The sequence below is a fragment of the Ambystoma mexicanum genome, chromosome 1q, assembly GCF_040938575.1.
Source record: "Ambystoma mexicanum isolate Mex_15411 chromosome 1q, UKY_AmexF1_1, whole genome shotgun sequence".
Lineage (NCBI taxonomy): Eukaryota > Metazoa > Chordata > Amphibia > Caudata > Ambystomatidae > Ambystoma > Ambystoma mexicanum.
Window position 1 is genome coordinate 1,378,768,569 of NC_090922.1, and position 11,800 is coordinate 1,378,780,368.

The window sequence follows — 11,800 nt, forward strand, 5'->3', positions numbered from 1 at the left end:
TGTCAGCCGGGAGTAAAAGCACGGAAATCTAAGCACAGAGCAGCTGATCACACAACACATGGATGGTTAAGCATCAGCAGCCCTGTCTGGGGGCTTCGCTCCACCTTGCTTTGTGCTTCTGTTTTTTTTTTTTGGTTGATAAGTATTTATTTTGGTCCATTTGGGTTAAATTGTTTTAACAAAGGGCTGTGAAATCTAATCATTGCATATGCAGTTCACCAAAACATGTTTTCTATCATAGCCACATTTTATTCTGTGTCCCCAGTGATGATTGAGAGAAATTCCTCTTGATTTATTTCTGCATCACCATCTTTATCATACTCGTCTATCATCGCATGTAGTTCTTCATCGGACATGTTTTCACCAAGTTCCCTAGAAACACGTCACAAGTTTCTCAAGCTTATTTTCCCTGAATCGTCGTCATCAAATAATTTAAATGCCTTCAGCATTTCTTCTTGTGGATCACAATCTAATATCCAGTCTGTAACAACTTCATTGAAGTCCTCAAAATTGATTTTTCCTTGTGCTTCACAATCATAATCCTTGGGAATCTTTAATTCATCAACTTTTTTTACATCAAATCCTAAAGCCCACAGTGCCACCTTCAGTTCATGATAATCAATAGCTTTATCTTTATCTGTACCAAACAGCTCAAACACATCTTTTAGTTCTTGCTTTTGCTCCTCCGTCAGCTCCCTTCTTTTCTGTGTGCTTCTGATATTCATCACGGGATCCCTGCCTTAGTCATCTTGTGGTTTCATTCCACTCACCATTAGCACATTAGGTAACATAGGGGTAGCACCTTCCTTTTCGCTATACCATCATTGTATGTGGTGCCTTTCTAACAGGGATGCCTGCCCGCATCACCCGAGTGCCTTTGTTGTTGCCTGGCCGGCTCCCGCTCCCATTGGTTGGCCTCTCCTACTTCAGCCAATCATGCCAACCGGAAGGTGGGAGCCAGCCCGTTTCAATTTAAGACCCGCATTGAAGGCCCAGTCTGCTCCCTGTCCACTTCAGGTGTGCCCCCAGCACCCCCCTGTTCACCCGTGATGGCTGTGTGTACCCCCAACCCCCATGGTCACCCGTGATGTCTGTGTGTGCCCCCAACCCCCCTGGTCGCCTGTGATGCCTGTGTGTGTGTCCACCCCCCTGGTTGCCTGTGATGCCTGTGTGTTTACTCCAAACCCCCTGGTTGCCTGTGATGCCTGTGTATGCCCCCTACCCCTCCCTGGTCATCTGTGATGCCTGTGTGTGCCCCCCTGGTCACCCATGATGGCTGTGTCTGCGCCCACCCCTCCTGGTTACCAGTGATGCCTGTGTGTACCCTCCCCAGGGTTGCCCGTGATGGCTGTGTGTGCCCCCACGCCCCCTGGTTGTCCGTGATGCCTGTGTGTGCCCCCGCCCCTCCTGGTCACTCGTGATGCCTATGTGTGGCCCCAATCTCCCTGGTCACCTGTGTGCCTGTGTGTGCCCCCAAGCCCCCCTGGTCACCCGTGAGGCCTGTGTATGTCCTACCCCTGTGTGTGCACCCCTCGGTAGCCTGTGAGGGCTGTGTGTGCCCCCTACCCCTCCCTGGTCACCCGTGATGGCTGTGTGTGCACCCAAACCCCCCCGGTCACCTGTGATGACTGTGTGTGCCCCCTATGCCTCCAGGTCGCCCGTGATGCCTGTGTGTGCCCCAACACCCCTTCTTGTCCTTGAAGTCCTCCCCCATCCCCTTATCCCATTCTTCCAAGCCCAATAGTGCCCACCTAATTGATTTTTACATTTGTATGCTGCTGCCACCCTGCAACATGGGGTTAGGCTCCATGTATAGGCTCCATGTATCTGCCGCCAAATTGACTCTTGCATTTGTATGCTACTGCCGCCCTGCAACATGGGGTTAGACTCCATGTATCTGCTGCCTAATTGACTTTTGCATTTGTATGCTGCCCTGCTACATGGGGTTAGGCTCCATGTATCTGCAGACTAATTGACTTTTGCATGTGTATGCTGCTGCCACCCTGAAATATGGGTTCAGCATCTTTTCTCCATTTAATTGAAATATTCTAGACTTCCTTGCTCGCAGCCAATTTTTGTAACTGGTTTTAATTGATCTTAAAGCAATAATCCTGGATGGTGGTGAAAGCAAGAGTTCATGTCTTTTTTAACCTCAAAATAAGGTTTTTCTCTCTTTAATTTCTGGATTATAGGCATGGGTTGTCTTAAATTTTTTTGAGGTGCCAGAACCAGTAGTGCAACCCCTGTTCAAGAATGCATTGGAGGTAAGTATGAGTTGCAGCAAGCTAGGTTTAACAAATACTAGCCAAAGGAGGTCACAAAATAGTGGACAGAATAAATTTAAAAAAAACTTGACAAGAATGGTATGCTACTATCAATAAGTAGTATATGAATCTGCACAAATATCTATGCTACTAACCTTCACTTTAATGTGTAGTTAAAACTTTTTCTTGTTTGCCCTTTTGGGCTTATGTGTTTTAAGGTTAAGGCCTTATATTGAACATGTAGGCCTACATTTTTAGATATATGTCCATATTTGAATTAAAGCATTAGGTTTTTCTGAATTTACTTTGCCCGCTATTTTGTGACCTAATTTGGATAGTACCTACCTCCAATGCGTTCTTGAACAGGGGTAGCTTCTGATTCTTCCTTTTTCCTGTGTGTAACCTACCCGAGTCAGGCCCCCTTAAACAAAAAAGAGGGCCCCCCCTTCGCCTCACCTATCTATCAGCTCATTATAAGCCACATCTTGGGGCTGAGCCTCTAAATCTGAGTTTCGAAAGGCTGCTCCCAACCAATCGTTTAGGTGTAGTATTTTAGATTCTGTCAAGTGCAAACTATTCAGACCATTGTTGGGGATTACTGTGCCCTGAAAATATGTATCGGGACTTATAGATATTTGATAGGGACTTTCCATGCAGTAGATAGATTGTTATGATCTCTTTGTTCAGTTTGTATCACACAAAAGTGTGATATAGAAAATAGCATTGGATCTACATAAATGCAGTCTATTATTGCACTGACCTCTTTTCTATGCCAGGTCTGTTGAGTGGGAATGTCATCAAAAAAAGGCCAAATTCAGCATGATTAAATTATGGGCCTTTGTAAAATGGTTCCATAGTATCAGTCATTCTTTGCAATTCGGTCAGATTTGTCAAAACAATGAAGATTTAAATCTCCTGCCAAGATTATATGGGAGATTATAGGGGCAGAATGAATCAAATCCAACAGATTATTTAGGTGACAAAAAAAGCAATCATCAGTAAGGCCTTAGGTATTCCTTAGGTATTAGGTATTAGGTATTCCAGTATATATTGAGTAAAGCATATGAGCTACTGGCTAGCCTTAATTTGGTTAACTGCATAAAGTCATTCAGAGAGTCCCATGATTCAGAATGGATACCTGAGCTCACCTTAGTAGCAGTTATTAGGCCTGACATTGGTCTACCCATTCGTTGGGCTGGATTTAGATGAGTATCAAAGTTATCCCACGATAGAATGGTGGATACCATGTCTCCAGAATCAGTACTTTATCATACAATTCAAGCCCATTTTCTTCATTGTTTATCAAATGACCAAATTCCCTATTGTTCCAGCTAATTAAAGATATACATTTCTGTTTGAATTGATGGGCTAGTTAGATTTGTTCATGACCACAACTGCATTTGTACTGATGGTTAATCAGATATATTGTCTATGGAAACAACAAAACCCAAGTCATACAATTTCGCTTTCGCTAATCACACAGTGTTCAGCACTACTCTCGAGTTCATCCATATTTTTGCTATTCCCAGATTTTTTTCATTTATGAACTCCGCTTGGGCAATATCACTGGGCTCGATATCTTCAAGTGATGGAATTTCAGAAAATATGGCCATAATGCTACTTTGATTTAAATCATTATGGGATAGGGAGATGCACGACAGCCAATGATCAAAGAGTGTATAGCCGATATTTGAGATCTATTAGATTCCATCTGTTCCATGTAACTATAGATTATTTTGGTGTTACTAATGCGGGCCAAGTTGGGTCTACTAAGTGGTTGTGGAATTTTTTGAGAAGCCATGGATGCATCCACAGCTTTGCGAATTTCCTGATGCCGAAACTCTACAGCCACTTTATCTTTAGAGCTACCTAGGGCTAATTGTCCTGTTTCTATTGGTTGAGCTTTCAGAACAGAAGTACTGGTGTTATCGCCAGATCGCATGTCTTCAGCAACCGCAATCAGTTCATCAAGCGGAGCATATGAGGACATATTCACAGCTACCAATGGTTGGGAATTATGTATTTTAGCTTGGGAAAGCTGTGAATAATTTTTTGTAACCACATTTAAAGCAAGCACAGTGCTTTCTGGTATTATTTAATGATTTAAGAAAATGTTTTGTTGACGAAGTTGGTATTGACTTTATGTTCTTAATGTTTTTTGATTTCTTGTCTTGCAACATTTTAATTGAATTAGAATTTTTTTAGTGTTACTTGCTTTGTGATCTGCCGTAGTGACAACAAACATGCAGAATCTATTGCAACCTTGCTAAATGACCACGGTTTTAAACAAAAGTCCTCTCTCCAACGCATATCAAAGGAAAGACCCTTGACTGGGTATCCAAACTAAACTGCAACATTAGCATTACCGATATTGTCCCACAACCCTGGACAGATCATCATTTAATAAACTTCTCTGCCACATTAGACCTCCTCAGCCCCAAGCCTAACAACATCGCACCACCTCTCCCTACCAGAAGTAAGAAGGATATTACTGCTGAAAAACGTATCCCTCTTCTCCTTCCTGCCATAGCTGGAATGGAAAATAACAACCCTGACGCATTGGTAAATACCTTCAACAATGCTATGTCAAAGGCACTGGATACAATTGCTCCTGTCAAACTGCGCAAAGCTAGGCAAGTAGCGCACCTAAATGCCTGGTTTACCCCCCAACTCAAATCCCTAAGATTACAAAAAAGGAAACTCCAATCTATTTGGCGCCACTCCCCATCTGAAAATAACAAAAATAACTTAACAGAATTTGCAAAAATGTACAAAAAAGAAATAACCAAAGCCAAAAGGAATACCTTCAATGACAGGATTGAGAAAGCTAAATCTAACACTAAAGAATTGTTCTCCATCCTCCGCGAACTAGAATCCCCAATCCAATCGGTAGACAACACCCCAAAGGATAAAGCATGGTGTGCTAACATACAAAATGCTCTATCAAATAAAATGTTGTCCCTACAATGCAAAATTGCAAAAAAAGGTGTCATTACCTCACACTGACCAACAAACCAGTCAACCTGCGGTGACTAGGACAACCACACCTTTTAGATTCAAGACTCTCCATAACTGAAACAGAAAAAATAATACTCTCCCTCAAACCTTCGAATTGTAAAGGTGACATGTGCCCAGCACAGATAATAAAGGATGCAGCTAGAGACCTAGCCCCTTTTATCTCGAAGTTGATAAACGCCTCTTTTAAAAATAATACAGTACCAGCCAACCTCAAACAATCCTGGGTTCTACCATTACTAAAAAAACAAACTCTGGACCCCACCATCCCTGCTAATTACAGACCTATTACCACTGTACCATTTCTTCTTAAAATTTTAGATGGAGCTGCCTACATACAAATCCAGGACTATATGGAAGCAAACCACCTACTTGGCTCACGACAATCGGGCTTCCGCCCTCTCCATGGCACTGAAACAGCGCTGCTAGACCTCAAGACACAAATCGAAGAACTAAAGGACAATGGAAAAATAGCTTTGCTCCTCCTACTGGACTTGTCGGCAGCATTCGACTTGGTGGACCATGCAGTGTTATGCAATCACCTCCAATCTGCCGCCAACTTCACTAATGATGCTACAGCTTGGGTGCAGTCTTTCTTAGCCAACCGGACCATGAGAGTCTTCTCTACTTCTCTACTTCAGCCTGTGCCGACCCTATCAAAATAACCTGTGGGGTCTTCACCAAGCCTCTGTTTGACAAGTTGGATAGACTGGGTGTCACTTACGCTAACTATGCAGATGACACTCAGATCCTCATACCCCTTTCGGGCAACTTCGAAGCGGACTCAGACCTGGTGAACAAAATATACACCCTCATTCAGGCATGAATGGCATCCCATGGCCTCTGCCTGAAGGACGAAAAAACAGAGTTATTAATCCTAGGCTCTGAAGCTAATATCCAAAAACTCAGCCCAAACTGCACATCCTTCAACATTGATAACAACCCTATCAAGGTGATGTCTGTAGTTAAAACTCTAGGATTCTACCTGGACTCCTCTCTCACTCACAAAAAACAAGTCAACTCCCTTGCCTCATCCACAACGTACACTTGCAAACTCATCAGAGCCTCCAGACCATACCTCTCGAGAGCGAGTTGTACCACCCTAGCCAATGCTCTTATCATGTCAAGATTAGACTACTGTAATGCCCTGTACTCAGGAGCTAACAAATAAACATCCCCTACAGAGAGCATATCACCAAATTTAGGAAAGAGGTTAACTGGCTGAAAATAACGGACAGCATTCTCCTTAAAACAACATCCCTCACTTCCAAATGCCTGAATAACCTAACACCTCATACCTCATGGATAAAATTACTCGGAGACCAGCTACCCGCCCCATGAGATCTGCCAACTCACTTATGCTGGAGATTCCTAGGTTCAAACGCTCGACAGCAGGAGGAACCAGCTTCCCTGTTAAAGCTGCACAATGTTGGAACAAATTACCAGTTGACATCAGACAAGTACAACTCTACCCTAAATTCAGACACAAGATACTCAATTGGCTACACACTAATGACACCTAACTGATAAATTACATCTCCACCCTCAAGCCCCTACACAACCCTTTTGTTTTCACCAAACTACATGGTAGCTTGGTTAACTGTGCACGCAGTGTATACGTAGGTGTGTAGACACCGATACTTCGTAATAATGCTTCCTTGACTTACCATGACCATTGCTTTGCACTTAATGTATCTTGTACCTTGTATCTTAGTCCCATCGCAATCACTGCTCTATGTATTGCTACCTTTGTACTGTAACTAAGTTTTAAGACTTCTTGTTTCTGTTGCGCCCCTCTACCTGAGGGCTTGGTGCACATTACCAAACAAACACACAAACAAACAAACAGTGAATACGGTATAGAGCCATTTAGCAGATGGTGTATTTATAAGATTGGCATTGGGAATAGCAACCACCAAAGCGTTATCCAATTCAGTTTGAGCATCTTTGGAATAAACCACTTCATCTATTAGAGGAACCGAAATATATAGATTATTTACAACACAGCCCTTCTTTGCAGATGCAGATGTTTTCTGCATATTCGAATCATGTGTGCTTTTGCCAAGGGGCTTGCCTGCCCCAGAAACACCATTCACAATAGCAATGCCGGCTCCTGTTTTTTTCAATCTCGACAAGTCATAAGCCTTCTGCCAAGACATAATTGCAGATATGTGTTCAGCTTGTTCATTTAGCTTCATGTCGAGTGTTTCAAATAGTTTAGTCAAAGAGAATAAAGCCATATTCATGGCGTTAAGCGTAATCTCAATTAGTTTGTTTCGGGTAGATGAAAATGATGCTGAAATTGTGGGGACACATGGTACATTTGGTTTGCATTGGGTAGGAGCAATAAATGAAATGACTAAGTCAGAGTCATTTCGATTAATGTCAGGAAATAAATCAGGAGAGAAAGAAATATCATGTGACTTGTCTTGATCGAATAAACAGGAGCCGTTTGAGTCTAGGTCAATTATAGCTGGGGCATACAAGGCAAGGGGCACATTCTTGGCCACTTGATCAAAAACCTTTAAGATAGAGGATGTAGACAAAACACATGACAATTTCTCCTCTAAATCTTCAACTATGTCCGGTATAGAAGGCACCATCATTGTGTTCTTCAAAACCAAACTATCAGATAATGAATAGTTATAGAAGTCTTTTCTGGGATTCTCATTAGACTGAATAGGCGAAGAAGCAAGCTGGATAATAGTTTCCAATGGTCCAGTTTCTTCATTTAGCGCATTTACGTGTAAACCGACCGTATTAACGGCATCTGCCCGTTTTTCTAGTCTTTCAGAGACCATTATGTTATCGCTGTTTAAGACGCCAGAATTTGCAGAGCAGACAGTTATTTTAGAATTTACTGGTGTCCTCGTCTTTGCATTCAGTGTAACAGGTACAATAGAGCCTCTGTCTCAGCAAAACGAGCATATGTCAGAGAATTGTTCGTAGTCTTGTGTGAATCAGAGATAGCAGCTCTATTTACACGATTGTTAGGCGTAAAGCACATGTTATTTACCTCTTGCTTTCTCACTATAGAATAACAAGCCTTGCGTTTGGTGCCCTTTAAGAGAAGCTGGGCGGGAGACGGCATGTCAGAGCACAATGTGTACAAACCTGGTTTCATACATTGCGAACTGTGCCTCAAGCTTCTAACTGATAATTAGAGGCTAATATCACAATGATTTGCGGATTTAGTGGAGATACTAAGTACCGTATAGATGCAACGCCACAGCGAAGAGGCAAAGCAGCACTTCTCCGGTACTTCTGCGAGTGCGTGCGCACTGGTGCACACGTGTGCTGATTTGATGTGAAATAAATCCAAAGGGACAGAGCTTGTGGATTAAAGATGATATTTACTCAAAAACAATCCTATATGAGGAAGTTAAAAGATTGTGCAGTGATTAAAATATGCACTATTGTGCACAGTAGTCTTCAGGCACCGTAGAGTGTCCCTGTTGAAGATATACCATAATTGCAGGGTAGCTGAAGCGGCAAGGTTCCAAATGCAGCAGAGATCTCAGCAAAGCAGATCTTCTCTGGTACTTTCACACGTGCGCACCAATTGTGATTCTTGTCTTGGGAGGCTAGCCCAGCGGCAACGTGCTCGCTTGGAAGCAAGACAACATGGAGCAACACAGGTTCAATCTCTGGGTCCGCGCTTAGAAACCTCTGGATATTAAGCGCATTATAAAAAAACAATCATATCATATATCCAGAAAGTCAATGGTGTCAGATCTGTTATTCCCAGTCACAAAGAGTTTGTGTTCCGATATTCTTTGAAGTCTGAAAGCTGATCTTGTGTGCCTGACCTTAGTACATTGTCAATGTATCAGTACAATTGTAGATGTGACAGTTGAAATCCCAGTTGGCAAGGGCAAAAACCTGTTCAAAGTAGTACATAAGCAGGTTAGCCACTGCTGGTGCAAATCTTGCACCTATTGCAATGCCTCTTATTTGGCGATCATAGGTGAATTTGAAGAGAAAGACATTATTGGTGAGGGAAAATTCCCCAAACTCCTTGGTCATCTTAAGATGAAAGTAAAACGAGGGTGATATCTTGGCGTAGGTGTAGTCAATGGCTTTGAGAGCAAGAGCGTGTTTGACAGAAGTGTATAGGGCCTTAACATCTAATGTCACAAGTAAGTATCCGGATTGCCTCTCAATGTCTTGGAGTATTAGTAGGGTGTGCATTGTGTCCCTGCAATACGTCGGGATCTTAGGCACCTCTGAGTCTGACATTGTTGACATATTGTGCAATGGGTTCAGTCTCCCATTCAATACCACTTAGGATTGGATTTCCCTCTCGAATGAGTGTAAACATTTTGTGCACTTTAAGCAGAAAGTAGATTGTTGGCTTGTAGGGGTGGTCAGTCCTCAGGAATCTGTGTTCATTGTCTGTCAGGAGCCCACGTTTGTGCCATTTATTAATCAAATCTTTGGACTTTGTTACTATTGTTGTGGTTGGGTTGAATGCTACTGTTTCATAAAATCCAGGTGTTTCCAAATGGGTGCTGGCCATCTGTATGTAATCATCCATGTCTAGAATTACTGTATTGCCACCTTTGTTGGCTTCCTTTATGATTATAGGTGTGTTCTTTTTTAAGATTTTCAAAGCTTGTCATTCAGCCGCATCGAGGCTCTTCTGGGATCTATTCTTGTTATGTCTAGTGCTGTCTTCTAATCAGTGTCGGTCAAGTAAAAGCTTTGTGAAAGATATTGATAGTGTTGTCCCCTTGCATGTTGGGTGTACATTTTGATTTATTTTCAGTTCTGGGATGCTCATGCTTTGTACCTTGATGTCTAGGTCTTATATGGTGTCTCATTTGGAATGGACATCTGTGTCACCTCAGTCTTCCAAGTTGATAAGGAAGTATGTGTGGGCTAGATTCTCAATACTCACATTGCTGATTGGTGGTTACTCGTTCTCTCCACGGTACCTTTTAGTGAAGAATTTCTAGCTTTAATTTTCTAGTGCATTTAAATAGGTTGATATGTGCATCTGTGGGGTTGGCTGTGCTTGTGGGAGTGAAAGAGAGTCCTTTGTTTAAAATTGATTCTTCAAATACGGTTAGTTTGTATTTAGGTAAATGAAGTACCAGGCGTAATGTCATTGCTCCCTTGTTGGGATCTGGATCTTGTCAGCCTTAGAGCGCCTTTTGGATTCTGAGTCTCTGTTTGATGATCCCTCTTCTCCTGCCTCTGGTTGTCCTCTGCATGGTGAGGTATCTTCCTTGAGAGGATCCTGGAAACATATGTGTTTTGTGTTGTAATTGAAATTTCCTTTCCTGTATCGCTTGACCTGGTCTAAAAAAAGATGAAGTGGTTATTGTGCATTTATTTATGGATGGGGCATTTTCTTTTGTCTGTCTTCCCATTAATAGGGCTGCCTGGGTCTATGTGATGGTATACGGTTCGCTGTCTACCTCCAACCCTGCCGGTGAGATGCTTGTTGTGCTGTTCGTTGAGGAGCTTTTATATTTGTCATCAAACTTGGGTTGAAACGTGAGCACCATGTCATCTCTGTAATCTCTCTCATCTCTGGAAAATGTCCTGGATTTCCTTAATTTAAGATCAACCTGATGTCTTTTTAGGATTTCATAAATAGTATTTATTGGACATCTGTATGACGCCTATACAGCAGAAAGTATTTCCAGGCGGTACAAGACATAAGGGCAAGGGGAACAGGGGAGAGTAAAGAGCACAAAATAGCTCTACTAGACTTTGTGACTTTCAGATTGTTCAAGTGCAGTAAATCAAGTGCAGGGTGGGGGAGTAGCCACAAGGCTGAGGCAGGGTAAGTGCAAGGGGAGCCCATGGAGGGCAAGTGCACAGGTTGACAGGGGAAAGAGTAGAAGTGTGAGGAACAAGGATGGGCCAGACTCTGTGGGCTAGTCCGGGAAAGATGCCTGAAGCCAAGCGCTGGTGATGGGATACTGCAGAATACTGGTAGGAGGATGACCTAGCCTATTTAAGACTCAGAAGGGATCAGGCAGCATGTCAAAGTAGCGCAGTTGGGTTTAGCAAGCAGGGGAGAAGGGGACAGTCTTGAGGTGCTTCCGGAACTTAAGGAGAACTGGCTCAAGTCTGAGGGGGGCAGGGAGGCCATTCCAGAGGGAGGCTCATGCCAAGGAAAGAGATCTACCCTTTACTCTCTACATTGTTTTGTAATTCTTGTCCTTCGTGCTTGCTGGAACAGTGAGCGTTTCTATTTTATATTTGAGGATATCAATGGATGTGAAGATTCTCTTGTGTTCATGATCTGCATGTTCAATTAGTAGTTCAAGCATTGCTTTCGAGCCCGTGATTAGGTTGTCCTCCAATTTCCCTGTGAGAAATCCAGCATCATCTGGATTGTTGAAATCAGGGAGAATGATTATCCTGAGCCCTCTGGGTATTTTCTCTTGCACAACGTAATATTGGAGAGTGATTTTCTCTCAGAATCTATTCATTTGCTTGGTGCAATGTTTCTCTAATTTGAGAAATTTGTGTCTCAAAGTCTCTGGAGCATTAGGTCTAGGTTG

At 42.7% G+C, this 11,800-nt stretch overlaps 1 pseudogene; it reads right to left on the reverse strand.

The window, feature by feature from the left end:
* Positions 1 to 383: 383 nt before the first annotated feature.
* On the reverse strand, positions 384 to 725 carry LOC138562316 (centrin-3 pseudogene; annotated as a pseudogene).
* Between the last annotated feature and the right edge of the window lie 11,075 nt (positions 726 to 11,800).